Genomic DNA, 15,364 nt, shown 5'->3' on the forward strand with positions numbered 1-15,364 from the left:
GTGGTGCAATCTCGGCTCACTGCAACCTCCGTCTCCCAGGTTCAAGTGATTCTCCTGCCTCAGCCTCCCAAGTAGCTGGGATTACAGGCACGCGCCACCACGCCCGGCTAATTTTTGTATCTTTAGTAGAGAAAGGGTTTCGCCATGTTGGCCAGGCTGGTCTCGAACTCCTGACCTCAGGTGATCTGCCCGCCTCAGCCTCCTAAAGTGCTGGGATTACAGGAGTGAGCCATCACGTGGAGCTAGGCAGTTTTAAGAGTGATCAATAATGTATGAGACACGCTCCTTTCTAGTAGGTGCTGCTTAAATCATAATTACAGTGTCATTGTTGCATGGAACCTACAGCATCCAGCGTAAGAGGCTTTGAAAAGTGCTTCTGGGCCGGACAAGGTGGCTTCCCCCTGTAATCTCAGCAACTCTTGGGGCTGAAGTGGGAGGATTGCTTGAGGCCAGGAGTTCAAGCACAGTCTGGGAAACATGGCAAGATCTCATCTCTAAAAAATAAAATAAATTCTCCAGGCCTGGTGGTGCCCACCTGTAGTCTTAGCCACTCAGGGAGCTGAGACACGAGAATTGCTTGAGCCCAGGAGTTTAAGGCTCCAGGGAGCTATGATCACAGCACCGTACTCTAGCCTGGGCAACAAAAGAGACCCAGTCTCTTTTAAAAATTTAAAAATAAAATAAGAATGAAAGTGCTCTGAAGTGATGAGGACTGCAATGGAGCGTCAACAGCAGGCTAGGCAAATCATAGCACCTGCTCCTCCACTGACAGAAACCTCCTCCATGCGCCCCCTGCTCCTGCCTAAGCTCCTCTGCAGAGGGACCTTCAAAGCCTGGGGCAAGCTCCCCGGCAGGTGCTGCACAATGATAAATCCTGATGCATAAGACCCCTAGACAAGGCTAATGGGCCACACTGTGGGAAGCCAGGAGGTAATTGAATGGAGAGATTTCCCTGGGTGGCTGGGAGGGCCGTTCCAGGTTAAACCATGCCACCGAGCTCCGTTGCTCACAGAGGATCTGGCCAGCGCCCACAGGGAGTGGGTGAAAGAACATTCACTGGTAGAAAAGAGTGCAGCCTCCCAGGGAGCTTCCCATAGGGCTAGAGAGCTCGCACTCCAGCTCCCCGGCGGCACCCCGGATTAGTTAAAAGGCTGTCCTCATTGGTGCCTACCCAGAGGACTCCTGATACATCGGATGAGGCCTGGGCAGGCAGGTGGGAAGTACAAACCCACAGACAGCTGAGAACAGATACAAATCCTCCCAACAGAAGACCATTTGTTCCTTCTCCGTTGGGGTGGGCACTGAGGAAGGCAGTTTGTTGCAGAGTGGAGCAGACAGCAAGCTGACTGCTGTCCCCAGATTGCCGCCCACACCTAACCAGGACTAGCCCTGGGAGCAAGGAGGGAAAACGTAGGACAGCGACCAACCGTGGTCCTGAGGATGGGTGAGCACACTCCTACTCCTTCACGCAGCTCATTCCAGGCACCAGATCCCAGTGATGCTGTGTCATCCACAGCACACCAGCGGTTACACCTGAGATTCCCAAAGAAGTAATGGATTTGGCATTTTCTTTTTTTTTTTTTTTTTTTTTTGGACGGAGTCTCACTTTTGTTGCCCAGGCTGGAGTGCAATGGCACGATCTCGGCTCACAGTAACCTCCGCCTCCTGGGTTTAAGTGATTCTCCTGTCTTGGCCTCCCAAGTGGCTGGGATTACAGGCATGCGTCACCATGCCCGGCTAATTTTGTATTTTTAGTAGAGACGGGGTTTCTCCATGTTGGTCAGGCTGGTCTCAAACTCCTGACCTTGTGATCCACCCACCTCGGCCTCCCAAAGTGCTGGTATTACAGGCGTGAGCCACCGCGCCCGGCTGGATTTGGCGTTTTCAAAGCACACCATGGTTTTCTTGCTGGATTGATGTCTGGCAAGCTTGCCTGCTAACTGGTCTGGGTGTACTTCCTTCTTTGATTTGTATATATTTTAACCTTTCATTTATATGTCCTGCCTATTTTTTTTCATAGTGATCATGAATTAACTGGAAACGTTTTTTGAATTATTAAAAAAAGAAATAGAACCCACTGAACAGTCTGAGAACTTAGATCTAGCAGTGAGAAAAACTTCTAGTTGAGACTAAAATAGAGCTTTAAACTACCAAGAGATGTAGAGGCCCGGGGCGCTTGTGGGCAAGCACGTGTCAGCATGGGGAGGAAGGGGCACAGTCGCAGCCCAGGACCCATGCTTATGCCCTCACCACTTCCATCCTCTCAGATAAGATCATTTCACTCCTGAGAGAGGATCTTCCTTCTCCTAAAGCCTCCTAAACCTCACGGCCCACACCCAGTCTGTCCGACGTGAAGGGACGCTGTCCTAGGGGCGTCGGGGAGCCAAGTGCAGGCTTCCTGAGGCAAATGTGCCGCACAAGTTTTTCCCCATCTGGGATGGAGGAGCAACTGAAAGCCTGGCTGCTGGAATGCTCCTGAAACACATTAGGTGATCAGGCCTCAGGCAAGGCGGGATGAGGCCCAGGACAGATGACGCAATCTTGGCCTCCGCTAGAGGGCTGGCTTGGGAAGGAGGTGGAAAGCTTCCATCATGAGATTCCCAGCCCGGCTCAGTCAACCAGAGGCAGCGACATTAGCCAAGGGCCTTGCTCTGGCTGGAGCAGAATCCTACAGGCTGCTCTTGGAAGAACCGGTTTAATCTAGAGCAACAGGGTCTCAAAATAAGGGTATTTGTGTACGGGAGGGACGCTTTGGGGAGAGGAGAGAATGTGTAAATATTTTTTGGTGGTGGTTTTAAAAGTCTGGGGAGAAATCTGCTAAATGAAAAACTTAACATACATTTAATATTCACATGCATTGCATATAATAAAGCAGCCCATTTTAAGTCTAAAGTTTTGCTTTTTAAAAACTATGAAAACTTCAAAATGAATTTTGTTCAACCTCCTCTCTTAACTCGACACTTAAATATTAACTGAACTGTTTCTGAACTCCGATTTTGAACTAGTTAAAAATGTTGTTTCGTTAGACATTTGTGAAGCCCATAAGATTTCTCCCCAGTGGGGTATGGCCCGCCTGCCCACTGCAGAGGAACCAGTACACTGGCGTGTGAGCGGCCTCCACGGCTCATGTGCGGCATGTATATAAAACCAGTGTTTAAGTCAACATCACATTATTTTTTTAAATGCTGGTTTTCAGTCTAATTCACAATTTTTTGGAAGCTATAACATATTTGATGCTTTTACAGGCTCTCAACATTGATAATACTTGAATCATTGTGGGCGACCTTGGGCCTCTGGAGCTTCAAGGAACAAAGTTAAGTGACACATCCCCTTGCAGAAAAAGGCATATTCTGTATATCCTATATTCCATCTAACTATGGACTAGTCACCCTCATTATTCTGATTAGCATTCAAAAGCATCACCACAATAACTATTATACTATTTCGACATGGCATAGCACTGTATATGACATCTGTTCTGATTCATTGTTGTGCCTTTAACAAACACTTACAGATTTCCTCCAACGTGCCACGTTCTGTGCTTTCTGTTCTTGAAGCCACATTCCGTAGAAGATACAAACATGGAACAAATAAAGATGGTATTACGTTGTAAGTGTTAAAGAAATAAACAGAGCCAAAAGGAGGAAGGTACGAACTCTGCCAAGAAGAGGGAAGAGAAAGTAGAGAAGGCTTCCCTAAGGAGGAGGCATTGGGAATGGCTCCTTGCTCTTAGGGACCCTGTCTGGGACTGTAACCACAGCCTCCTGAATGGTTTCCAGCCCCCACACTTCAAGCAAGAGGATAAGTAAAGTTCTAACAGCGTGCTGGGTGACAGCCCTTACCAGCACCACAACCCACCATCCCACCCCCGCCAGGCCTGGAGCTCTTAGCAGGAGTGGGGAATAGCCATTCTGATGAAAAGTGACAGCCAGACCTCTGCAAGATGTCAACAAGGACCCTCCACCAACTAGTAATAAAGGAACACATTCATTTACTAAGCACTGACATTTTGAAGGGTAAATTCTGGTGAACAACACCCACTCATCCCTCTGACTCCTACTCTTAGCTAATGACCCTGAGAGTCAAGTTGCTTTTGTACCTGCTGTTCCATCTGCCTAGAGCACCTTCCTCCTCTTTAAGGACAGGCAATATAGACACCAATTCATCCAGGAAGCCCTCCTGATAACTCCCAACTAAGGGAACTTCGGCACCTTCCAGTTCATTCATTCAGCTAAAGCTTACTGAGCACACACTGTGTGGCAGACACAAGGGACACAGTAGTGAACAAAACAGACAACACATCCTGCCCTCGCGGAGCTTACATTCTAGTGCATGGAAATGAACAATAAGCAAAATAAACAAGGGAAACACATAGTGTATTAAGATAGAGGAGAATCGGTGAGGGCGGCCCACCCTGGCAGGAGAGTGTCCTGATAACGGAATTTAGACTTGCCGGTGGGCAGGGCTCATACAGAGCAAACCCACTTTGAGTTTATTTCACGATTATTTTTAAATTCTCTACAGCTGACGCACCTCCTTAGGTCCTGTTCCTTGTCACCACTGAATCGGAATGCTACTGGATTGAAGAGTGACAGGTCAAATGGAGGAAGCAGAGTCAGGATGGAGGAGGAGGAATGGGTGTTGAATGGGTTGCAATTTTAAATAGGATGGTCAAGGAGGGAGCCATCACTAAGGTGACACATGAGTAAAGATCTTGGAGGGAGGCCGGGTGCGATGGCTCACGCCTGTAATCCCAGCACTTCGGGAGGCTGAGGCAGGAGGATCATGAGGTCAGGAGATCAAGACCATCCTGGCTAGCATGGTGAAACCCCGCCTCTACTAAAAATACAAAAAAAATGAGCCGGGTGTGGTAGCTGGCACCTGTAGTCCCAGCTACTTGGGAGGCTGAGGCAGGAGAATGATGTGAACCCTGGAGGCAGAGCTTGCAGTGAGCGGAGATTACACCACTGCACTCCAGCCTGAGTGACAGAGTGAGACTCCGTCTCAAAAAAAAAAAAAAAAAAAAAAAAAAAAATCTTGGACGGAAAGGGTTCCAAGCAGAAGAAACAGTAAGTGCAAATGTCGTGAGGCAGGAGAGAGTGAGCACAGAGGAGAGCAGTGAGAGAACCAGAGAGAACAGGGACACAGACCACATGGTCCTTTGGAATGAATGTGGCTGACAGAGTGAGACCGGAGGGAAAAGATGGGATCCGACTGACTTTTTGAAAGGATTACTCTGGAAGCTGTGTGGAGAAGAGTCTGAAGGCAGGGTGGGAACTTACTGGGAAATAATAAGAACAGGGAGAGCCGGCTAGGAGACTCATAATACTCCAGCCAAGAGCCAATGGTGGGTTGGACAAGGGGAGGGCAATAGTGGTGATGAGAAGTGTCTGATTTGGAAACGATGCCTCAGTTGAAGGGAGATAGGAACCTAAGAGAAGAATCAAAGAGGACACAAAGGATTTTTGGACTTGCCATTGGCTGAGATGGGAAATCTGTGGGCAAGAAGGGATCTGTGTGTGGGCGGGGTGGGCAGGAGCTCAGCTCAGGATGAAATGTCTGTTACCTGCCAAGCACGATGTCTTAGAGGCAGTGGATTCTCAGCATACATAACTCTGAGAGTCAGCAGAGAAGTCTCATTTAAAGATAAGTGATGGGGAGTTCCAAGGATTGAGCCTTGATATTCTTTGTCATTCCTTCACAGGAATCTTTAGAGAAGATTGCAAAAGAGTCTGAGAGGCAGTGGCCAGAAGGAGAAGGAAAGCAGGTGGATGTCAAGAAAGTGTTCAACATGGAGGGAGGAACCAGCCATGTCAAATAATGCTGACAGTCAGGCAAGATGAAGACCAAGAAATGTGCACTGTATTTAGCAAAATGAGGACATTGGTGACCTTGACAAGAACAGTGTCAGGGATGACAGTGTGATTGCAGTGGATTCAAGGGAGAATGCGAGGAGAGAATTTGGAGATGATGAGTCCAGACAGTCATTTTGGAAAAAACAGTAAGAACTGGGGCCATTCCCTGGGGGAGGAGGTGGGGTCAAGAGAAGGTGTCTTTACAAGGAGAGATGGGAGCATGTTAGTATGCTGCTAGGAGAGACCCCATAGAGAGGGAAAGATTGATGGTGCAAGGGACAGAAGGGAGACACTGGAGCGATGTCCATGAGCAGCCAGGAGGGCATGGGATGAATATTGCAGAGGGAGGGGCTGGCCTGAGCCATGGCGTGAAAAAGTTCATCCACAGAACAGGAGAGGGACAGACACAAAACGCGGGCATGCGGTGAAGCGGGGGGTGAGGTGGGGACAGATGCTCGGGAGCATCTCTTCTGATTGCTTTTATCTTCTTCGTGAAGTAGGAAGCTGAGGCATCACCCGAGAAGAAGGCTCAGCAAGTCGGTGTAAGGCAAGTGGGACTGTAAGCTCCACGAGGACAGGAACTTTGTCTCTTGTTTGCCATCGCCCCCCTGTGTTAGCACAGTGCTGGGGATGCACTAGGTGTTCAAAAGGCATCTATTGGATGATGAACTAATGAATGGCAAAATGGGCAGATTATCACAGGACCTGAAACCACAGGACCTCGCCCTAAATGGGCACAGGACAGATGCCCAGTGCTTTTTTTTTTTTTTTTTTTTTTTTTGAGATGGGGTCTCACTCTTTTGCTCAGGCTGGAGTGCAGTGGCGCAATCACCAACCACTGCAGCCTCGCCTTCCCGGGCTCAGGCGATCCTCCCACCTCAGCTTCCCGAGCGGCTTGGACTACAGGTGCGCACCACCACACCCGGCTAATTTTTGTACTTTTTGTAGAGACAGGGCTTTGCCATGTTGCCCAGGCTGTTCTCGAATTCCTGTGCTCAAGTGATCCACCCACCTCCACCTCCAGAAATGCTGGGATTACAGGCGTGAGCCACCGTGCCTAGTCTGCCGAGTGCTGTTCTGCTTCATACACTTATATTTATAGCCATCAAATCCCAGGGCTGCCTTGGGGCCCTGGGCAACCTCTGGCCAGTCTCTTTCCTGCTCTTCCCTCTCTCACTGAGCTTAGAAGAGGCTGGGCTTAGGTCTTCTTGTAAAATGACTGGTTTTCTCTAATTGAAGACCAGGGTACCCTATCACATTTGTATCTATTCTTTGCTCTTTTTCTCCTTCCTAGTGACCCTCATGTTGTCATATTTGTTGCCAAGCTCACTAAGGAGGGCACCACGGGACCAGGGTTGTCACCTCTAGGGAGAAGGGAAAGCTTGAAAATGACAACACATGGCCCCAGGATGTTCATAGGTGCCATCACAAGTCAACTGCTTCGTCAAGGCCCAGGGAATATTTTTCCTTGCAAATTACTAGTATTCTATCAACATTACTAGTAGTTTAAATTGTTTGGAATCTTCTGGTCCAAGGCAGAGCTGTGGGGCTGTGGAGGCAAAGTCCTGCCTGAAATGGGATCCCCTGCAGGGTGCCTAAGTCTATGGGTCTAGGTCCTCAGCCACGGATCACACAGCCTGGAGCCTGTGAGTGAGAAGCCCCTGCCACACTCCCCTCAGCCAGAATCCTAAACCCACAGGAGTCCCAGGGCTCTGCGACACTCTCTAGCCCAACTCTCTTCAACACCAAACCTCTTATGCATCTGTCAGATGGTCCTTCAACTCCTGGGTGAAGTGCCAGTTAAAAAGTGAACTGCCAGAGAAGCAGTCGCTCCAGATGTCTTCAAAGGCCTGTGTCTGTAACCCCATCTGTCCTTACCTCAAAGGCCAGGCTCCCGTCCATCATGATGCGGAGAGGGGGGAAAGGGCTGGGCTGGTCCTGTCAACTCCGATAAACAAGTGAAACACTGGCCAGGTGTTCCTGGAACTGGGATCTCCCCTTTTCTCTCTTATGCTGAGCTGCCTCTTGGAAACATTCGCAAGAGGGTGACAGTCTTCCCTCCAGATCCCTTCTTCGTCCCCAGGGCACCAGAAGAGGAGCTGGCAGCCACAGCACAGCCCTTGAATTCTGTGTCAGGTTTAAGAGGAGGCTGGCGGGTGGAAGATGGGAGAGGAATCCAATTATTTAGTCAATAAACATGTATTGAGAACCCAGTGTGTGCCCGGTACCCTTCAAGATGCTTGGGGTAGCTGAGTGAATGAAACCACAGGATCTGCTGCCTGCAGGGCTTGCATTCTAGTGAGTGGAAAGGTCAGAGTTCAGGCAGAGTCTTCCTGCCACAACGGGCTTCCCTTCCCCCAGGGCAAGAGGGATCCAGCCAGGCTCCTTCTGGGCCAATGGAGCAGTCCCCGATGATCGGCTCCCAGAGCAAGTAGCCGCACTCAGCAGAGACCCCACCCTCCAGATCTGCCAAGCACATCGGCTGACTCCAGCTCCCAGAGACACAGAGCCACTCAGCAATCAACGAGAGTAGCTCCCAGCCACGGTTGGTGGCAACCCCAGGGCCCACTGTGGGGGATGCTGTGGGTCCGCTCCCTGCCACCTGCTTCCTGCCTGTGTAGCCACAAGGGAAATACCACCTTCTGAGAAGAGGGAGCCTGTCACCCAGATAAGCAGGTTTCGCGGGCCACTTCCACAGGAAAACATACTTTCTAAGAAGCCAGTCTCCTTCCTCTCACTGTTTTCCTGGCAAGCAGAAGCAGCATGAACACCTGCCGATTGCAGTGAGATGGGGTGGATTAAACGCTCCTTACTTTTAAAAGGCCCAGCATCCCCTCAAATCCTGGGGGTGGCTTCCCAAATATAATCTTTTTAGAGAAAAATAATGCCCACATCTACCACTGTTTGCAAACAATTCAAACAACTTAGGTGTGTCTTCTCCCCGTTGCGGGCAATAAAAAGAGGCTGCTGACATCTGTTTCCTTTAAGAAGCTTGTAAAAAAATACTCATGCAGATGCACACGGTTGCTTGGCTGTAAGCAAAGCAGCATGCCATTCCTGACCATCCATGGGCCCCTCCTAACCTGAGCACTTGCTGGGGCCAGAAGACCCCTGCCCCAGGGGCTGGCAAGGGGGTACATGGTTCGAGGGTGGTTTCCAGCTCCTAGGGTGGACCCTTGACCCAACCAACTCCTAATCAGCAAAAGCCAAACGAGACAAAACCACTGTGGGGAAACGTCTCCCTTTTTAAGCCCCAGCTTGTATAAATTCATTCTTTGTCTACAACCATGGAAGGAGATTTGAGGTGAAACACAAGTCACCCCAACGGTGTAATGAACTTTCTGAAGCTTAAAAAAAATCATCAAAACCAGGAGACAGTTGGGTGAGACATTTCCTCCAGTGCAAAATTAGTTTGTACATCAATGATTCTCAGAATAGGATAGGGTGCGGGGGGAGAGAGTATAATGAGTTTAGTGGCTTTTTCAAACTACCTGTGTGCTGCTCCCATCCTCAATTCTAGAGATTCTGGCACACGCCCCAGGAAGCCTCTCCCGACCCAGAACCCCCGTCACAGTGAGTTATTCTTACTCAGTGGTTCTTAAAGATGAGCTTGCACCAGAAGCACCTGCAGGGCCCAGTAAAGCCCAAACCGCTTGTTCCCACCCCCAGTTTCTGATTCAGTAATCCTGGGGTGGGGTCCAGAATTTGCATTTCTAACAAGTTCGTAGGCGAGGCTGTTGCTGGTACCAGGGACTGCACCAAAAATCCTGCAGGTGTTTTGAGGCAGAAGATGATTAAGAACAACTGGGTTTGAAAAGAAATTATTTGCTGTGTATTGCAAAAGAACAAAATCCAACCTCTTTGTAGCACCTCTTGATGCTGATGATAAGGTGATACACTGAAGTATTGTGGGGGATATGGCTGAGACCCCAAGGCTAGAGATAAGCACATGACCCAGATTCTAGCTCCATCCCCCCCTAATTGCAGATCTCAGGCAGGCCAGCAAGTCCGCTCTGTGAGGTAAGGTTTGGGGTTGTCAGCTGCTCATTTAGCTAGAGCACAGATGTAAGGAGAATAGGGCATGGATTCCATCTCTACATGGGTCAGGAAGCTTGTCCTGTCCTGTGGCCGTGGGCAGTGGCTTATCAGGGGTCGACCCTCAGGCCACCGAGCAGGAGAATGCAAGGGCGGCCACCCCTCACCAATGAGGCTACTCAGTGCCCACGCTTGACCCACCCCAGCTACGGCAGAAACTTTCCACCCAGAAAGAAAGGCCCCGTTATTAGAATTCAGAAGGGACTTTGTGGCAACCAAACTTGCAGCGTATATGCCAACGTTGTGCCACGCCCCAAAGATCAGTGATGGTTCCAGTCATGATCTAGAAAGAAACTGGGCCAGCGGTTCCAGGGAAGGAAACCCACAGCCTGGAAAAGTAGAATTTGAGAATTAACTTTGATTTCCTATTAATTCTCATCCCACATGGGATTACACTGTCTGGTAATTATATGTGTGGGGTGGGGAAATCGGTTCCTCTACTTCCTCCACAGAAGGGAACTTGTTTGTCGGCACTTCCAGGGCCTAGCACAGCCCTGGAACACACTAGGTCCTCAGTTAATGATAAATCTTTTAAAGTCAGTGCCTCCCAGAGGGGAGAAAATACCATCAAAAGGCAGGACTTTGGGAGCCTGGGAACCTAGTGTTCATCTTAGGGAAGCTCAATGCCGTCTAGCAAGCAATTCTGCAGCCTTGGAGCAAAGATTCCTTCCCCTAATGCTGTTGGCTTGCCTGGCTCTGCTCCTGAATATTTAATTGGAGTAATTAAGCCTATCACCAACAGGCTGTCAGTCCCAGCATTCAAAAACTCTCCTGTTGTTCTTCCAAAGAGTTAATGATCTTCAGGCCTTGAAAAGATCCTGCATTTTTGGCTGGTTATCAAAATCAACTAGAGAAGAGCTGATTCCAGGATGCTGAGAGCCTTGCTCTCTTGCTCTGTGGTGGGGGCTGTGCTGGGCTAGGGGAAGAGGACTTGCATTCATACCCACAGACATTCCCACACACGCACACATGCACACACATACGTGCACATCAACACCAACACCAAAACTTAGGTGTTCACTGATTTCATGAGGCAATTCATTTTCTGCTGGGTGGGGTGGGGGGCGGGTGGGGTAGTGGTGTGGTGCAGTGTTGATGATTCCTGAGACATATCCTGCAGTTAGCCTTTCTTCTTTTTTGCCCCAGATCCTACTCAAAGTACCCTTAAGTATGGAATGCATGATGAACAGGCCAGATGATTCTATCAGTTCTCTTAGAGTTTCCTATATTCTATTCTACCCCTCAAGATCACTTTCACTTCCCAGACTAGTCATTATGATGCCCTAAATGCTGGTTAAGTGTCATGACAAAAAAAAAAAAAATCCAGCTGAAAACTACTTGACCATTTTGCATAAAACTGGTGTCAACCCACTGGCCTGTTGTATCACTCGACAGGAGCCCCTTAGGAAATCTCTTTAGAGCTCAAAAGCCAGATGAATTTTCTCTCTCCCAAGAAATCCATATACTTTTCCCTGTTTTATTTTTGTCTTGACTGCCAAGAGCCTCAGAGTTAAATTTAATAATAGTTTTAGGTTTTGTATATTTACTTCCCGCTTTCTTCCTGTGGTCCTGAAATAAGATAACTATTTTAATAATCTTACCGAATGTATTTTATTTGTTGTAAGGCATCCAACTTTTTTTTCTTTTTTAGAAAACACAAGCTATCAATGATCTTAGTGTAAAATAAGAATAAGTGCAGGATCCTGCATTCAGAGGGAAAGCCAATTGCCTACAGAATGATGACTCCCTATAAACAAAAATTCCTGAATAAGATTAAGAGGGTCATAGTGGGCCACAAGCTGACGGTGCAACAGTAACCCTGTGCAGGGAAGCGGGTGGTCCCTAAGAGACCAGGCTTCTGAGTGTATGGTTACATTGTGAGGGCTCTCCTGTCTCCAGGATGCTATCTTATTTCAGCCCTCCATGAAGCTTGGTGGTTTAGCTTTACAATGGCCCCTAGAGAAGATCTTACTAAGAGTTGTAGAGAAAGGTTGCGTTGTGCTTAACTGCAATCGTTTCGCGTGTGAGAGCAAGCTAACGCACATCCATTAGACACCTACTGTTTTCTGAATCCGCCAGAGGGGCAGTAGGTCTTTTTCCTCAATGGTTTTCTATCACCAATGTAGACAGAAGCCCTTGGAACCATGTTCTGCAGCAGCACAACAGGTGGGGCTTGGGAAGACGGTGCATCTCCTGCTGGCCAGGCTGCCTAGACCCTGGGGTGAGTATCCAAGTAGGTCTTGGACTCCCCTCTTCTCCCAGCTTTTAGAAAATTCTCATCCAATTGGACTGCTGTGAGGGGGACCTGATCTGAACCCTCAAACTCCTGCTCTGCAAAGCCTAGATCAGACAGAGGCCCAGCCTCAAAAGCACCTCACTGTTCATTCCACGCAGGCAAGCTCCCGGAAGCTGGGCATGGAGCACTGCCACATGGTATGGTCCTAATTCTCCTGTCTCATCCTCCGCAGCCTTTGCTCCTGGAGCGGCTGTGTTGGGTGTTCTGGCACCAGTGGCCGCACGAGCCATGCTGGCCCCTTTCCCTGACTTTTTTTAAATATAAATTTTTAAATGTGTCTTTGAGATGAAAGCAAGAATGCCAAAAGTAGGCCGATGCTTTCTTGTGTTCAATTACAGCCCTGGGGAGTACCCCACACAAGGAACTGCTCAGAGCTCCAGCCAAGATGAAATCTGCTTTTCCAATAAGCACTTCAAATGGCAGGGGATGTTTTTGGCTGGCTTCAGCAACTGGGAGGCCAACAGTTAATGGGGCTGGGCACAGAGGCAGGGCTGCCCGCCATCAGGGGAAATCTGAAGCTGCCTTTCACAGCAGCTTTCACCACAACTGAAGTTACAAGATACTTGTCTGGCTCCCCCAAGCCAGTGGCACGAACCCACCTTTGGACTTCATTGAAAAGAACTTCCAAGATTTAATCTTCCAAGATTAAAGATTTTGATATCTAATGTATGGAGAGTTAATTACTCTCTATACAGTTTTTCTTCATTATTTTCTCAGGCCAAATTCCTTTACAGTAAGTGTTAGGCATGTCCAAATTATTTTAATGGACTGGAATTTTGTTGGTTTGAATATAGGCCACACCAGAAATGCTGATATGATGAAATGAGGATACTGATGGTGGTGGTGAGGATGGATGGATGGATGCATGAATCGATGGATAGATGGATGGATGGATGCATGAATCGATGGATAGATGGATGGATGGATGGATGGATGCATGGATGCATGGATGGATGCATGGATGCATGGATGGATGGATGGATGGACGGATGGATGGATGCATGGACGGATGGATGGATGCATGGACGGATGGATGGATGCATGGATGGATGGATGGATGGATGGATGGATGGATGGATAGATGGATGGATGCATGGATGGATGCATGGATGGATGGATGCATGGATGGATGCATGGATGGATCGATGGATGGATCGATGGATGGATGGATGGATGGATACATAGATTGGCTGGTAGTAGAGGTAGTGGCAGTGTTATAAGGTAAGTAGGGAAAGGTCTAACAGCTCCATTTCCCAAACCTAGAAGCTGAAATTCCACAAAGCAAATGACTGCCCCAAGCTTACCACAGGTGAGCCTGATGTAGAACCCAAGCCTTCTAAGTTATGCACTCCTCAGGACACCAACTTGTACTTCAGTAATCTGTGTCATGCTGTGACTGCATATCCATGTCCTGCCCTGGCACAGAGCTTTCCAGACTCAGTCACAGTCATGGGTGCATTTTGTCTGGTTTAGTTACTAAGTATTGGCCAATTATCAAGTCGTGAAGGGAATCGTCAGTAGGACTCGGGATTCCAGCTTCATTCTTGAATCCCTAAAGCCACTCCTGGATTTGAACAAATATTTCCTGACCCGTTAGGTAGGAGAAGAAGCACCAGGGTAAAGAGCAGGGATTTCCAAATTGCAGTGTGGATAAAGGATTTGTTAAAATACATATTCCTGGGCTTCATTTCCCTGCGAGGTTCTCAATGAGGAGGTCTGAAGCAGGTGCAGGAAATACAGGTTCAACAGCAAAACACTTAACCTCCTTGAAGTCTCGGTCCAAATGTCACCTGCGTAAGGTTTATCCTGACCACTCTATCTAAAATTGCAACACACATACAACCTCGTCACTCCCCAGCACCTCACCCTGCTCTCCTTTTCCCCCTAGTGCTCTCACCTGTTAGATATAGACTTGTTTCTTTTTTATTTTTTTTATTTATTTTTTTTGAGACAGGGTCTCTCTCTGTCACCCAGGCTGGAGTGCAGTGGCACAATTACGGCTCACTGCAGTGTCGAGCTCCTGGGCTAAGACAATCCTCCTACCTCAGGCTCTCAAGTAGTTGGGGCTGCAGGTGCGCCACCACACTCAGTGAATTTTTGTATATTTTGGTATAGATGTGGTTTCAGCATGTTGCCCAGGCTGGCCTCGAACTCCTGGGTTCAAGTGAATCTTCCACCTCAGACTCCCAAAGTGTTGGGATTACAAGCATGAGCCACAGCACCTGGCTGACTTATTGCTTATACTTATTTGTTCTTGGCCTCCCTTGGCCAGGACCTGTCTTTCTCATTGCTGAATCCCATGAGCCTGGAGCCAGGCCTAGGTCAGTAACTCCCTGTTGAAAACAACAGAGACTGAATGAGGAAGTAACTATAATTAATGCAGGTGGCTCGAGATGCACACTTGGAGAAATGCTGCTCCAAGAGCATGAAGTTGGCACCAGCCCGACGGGGGTTGGGTCCCAGCTCTACCCACCTGCTGTGTGACTTCAGACAATTTAAGCCTCCTGCGCATCAGTTCTCTCTCCTCTGTGAAATGGAGACAATCCTTCTATCTTAGGGCTGCAACACAAGGATCCAGTAATATAACCAGGCATAGAGCAGGATGCTGCAGCGATACTTCCTCCTCCCTTATCTTCTGGGTGGAATTTTGCAAGCAGCGGTGTCTGAGCAGAAAATGAATCTGAAGCCTCCCAGGTGGGAGGGAGCACATTCTGTTTCTCATCAGGTGGAGAGAGGCGGGGAGGAAGAGTGAATGGAGGTCACCCATCAAGGGGAGTGTATAAGTCATCCCTGCCGGCTACCTCTGCAGCTCATGGGACACACATTCACCTCCCTCCCTCCCTCCTTCCCTTCCCACCAGCAGAAATGAACAAGCAGTTTCTCTGAGTAAACAGATGATAAATCACCGGCTAGAATCAGTACTCCCGCCAAAGCAGCATCATTGGAGATCCCAGGCAGAGCAAGCGCACGTGCTTGGGGACTGCAATTTGGATTTAGAGGCAGCCCTGCCAGGCCTGCACACTGCCGGGTGAGCATTCCTCCCAAAACAGCCCAGCCCGCTTCCCCGGGGCCCTTGGAGTAAGTCCCGCAGACTCTTGCCAGCCCCACCTGGAAGGAC

General features: G+C 48.7%; 1 long non-coding RNA gene across 1 annotated transcript; it reads right to left on the reverse strand.

Annotated features, from left to right (window-relative positions):
• Positions 1-3,153: 3,153 nt before the first annotated feature.
• On the reverse strand, positions 3,154-14,926 carry LOC116480369 (uncharacterized). The gene is made up of 3 exons (XR_004251271.1): positions 14,720-14,926; positions 7,734-8,004; positions 3,154-5,708 (listed from the first exon to the last, which is right to left on the reverse strand). It is a non-coding gene; the product is annotated as an uncharacterized LOC116480369 (long non-coding RNA).
• Positions 14,927-15,364: the final 438 nt, after the last annotated feature.

Source organism: Hylobates moloch, unplaced genomic scaffold, assembly GCF_009828535.3.
Source record: "Hylobates moloch isolate HMO894 unplaced genomic scaffold, HMol_V3 SCAFFOLD_13, whole genome shotgun sequence".
Lineage (NCBI taxonomy): Eukaryota > Metazoa > Chordata > Mammalia > Primates > Hylobatidae > Hylobates > Hylobates moloch.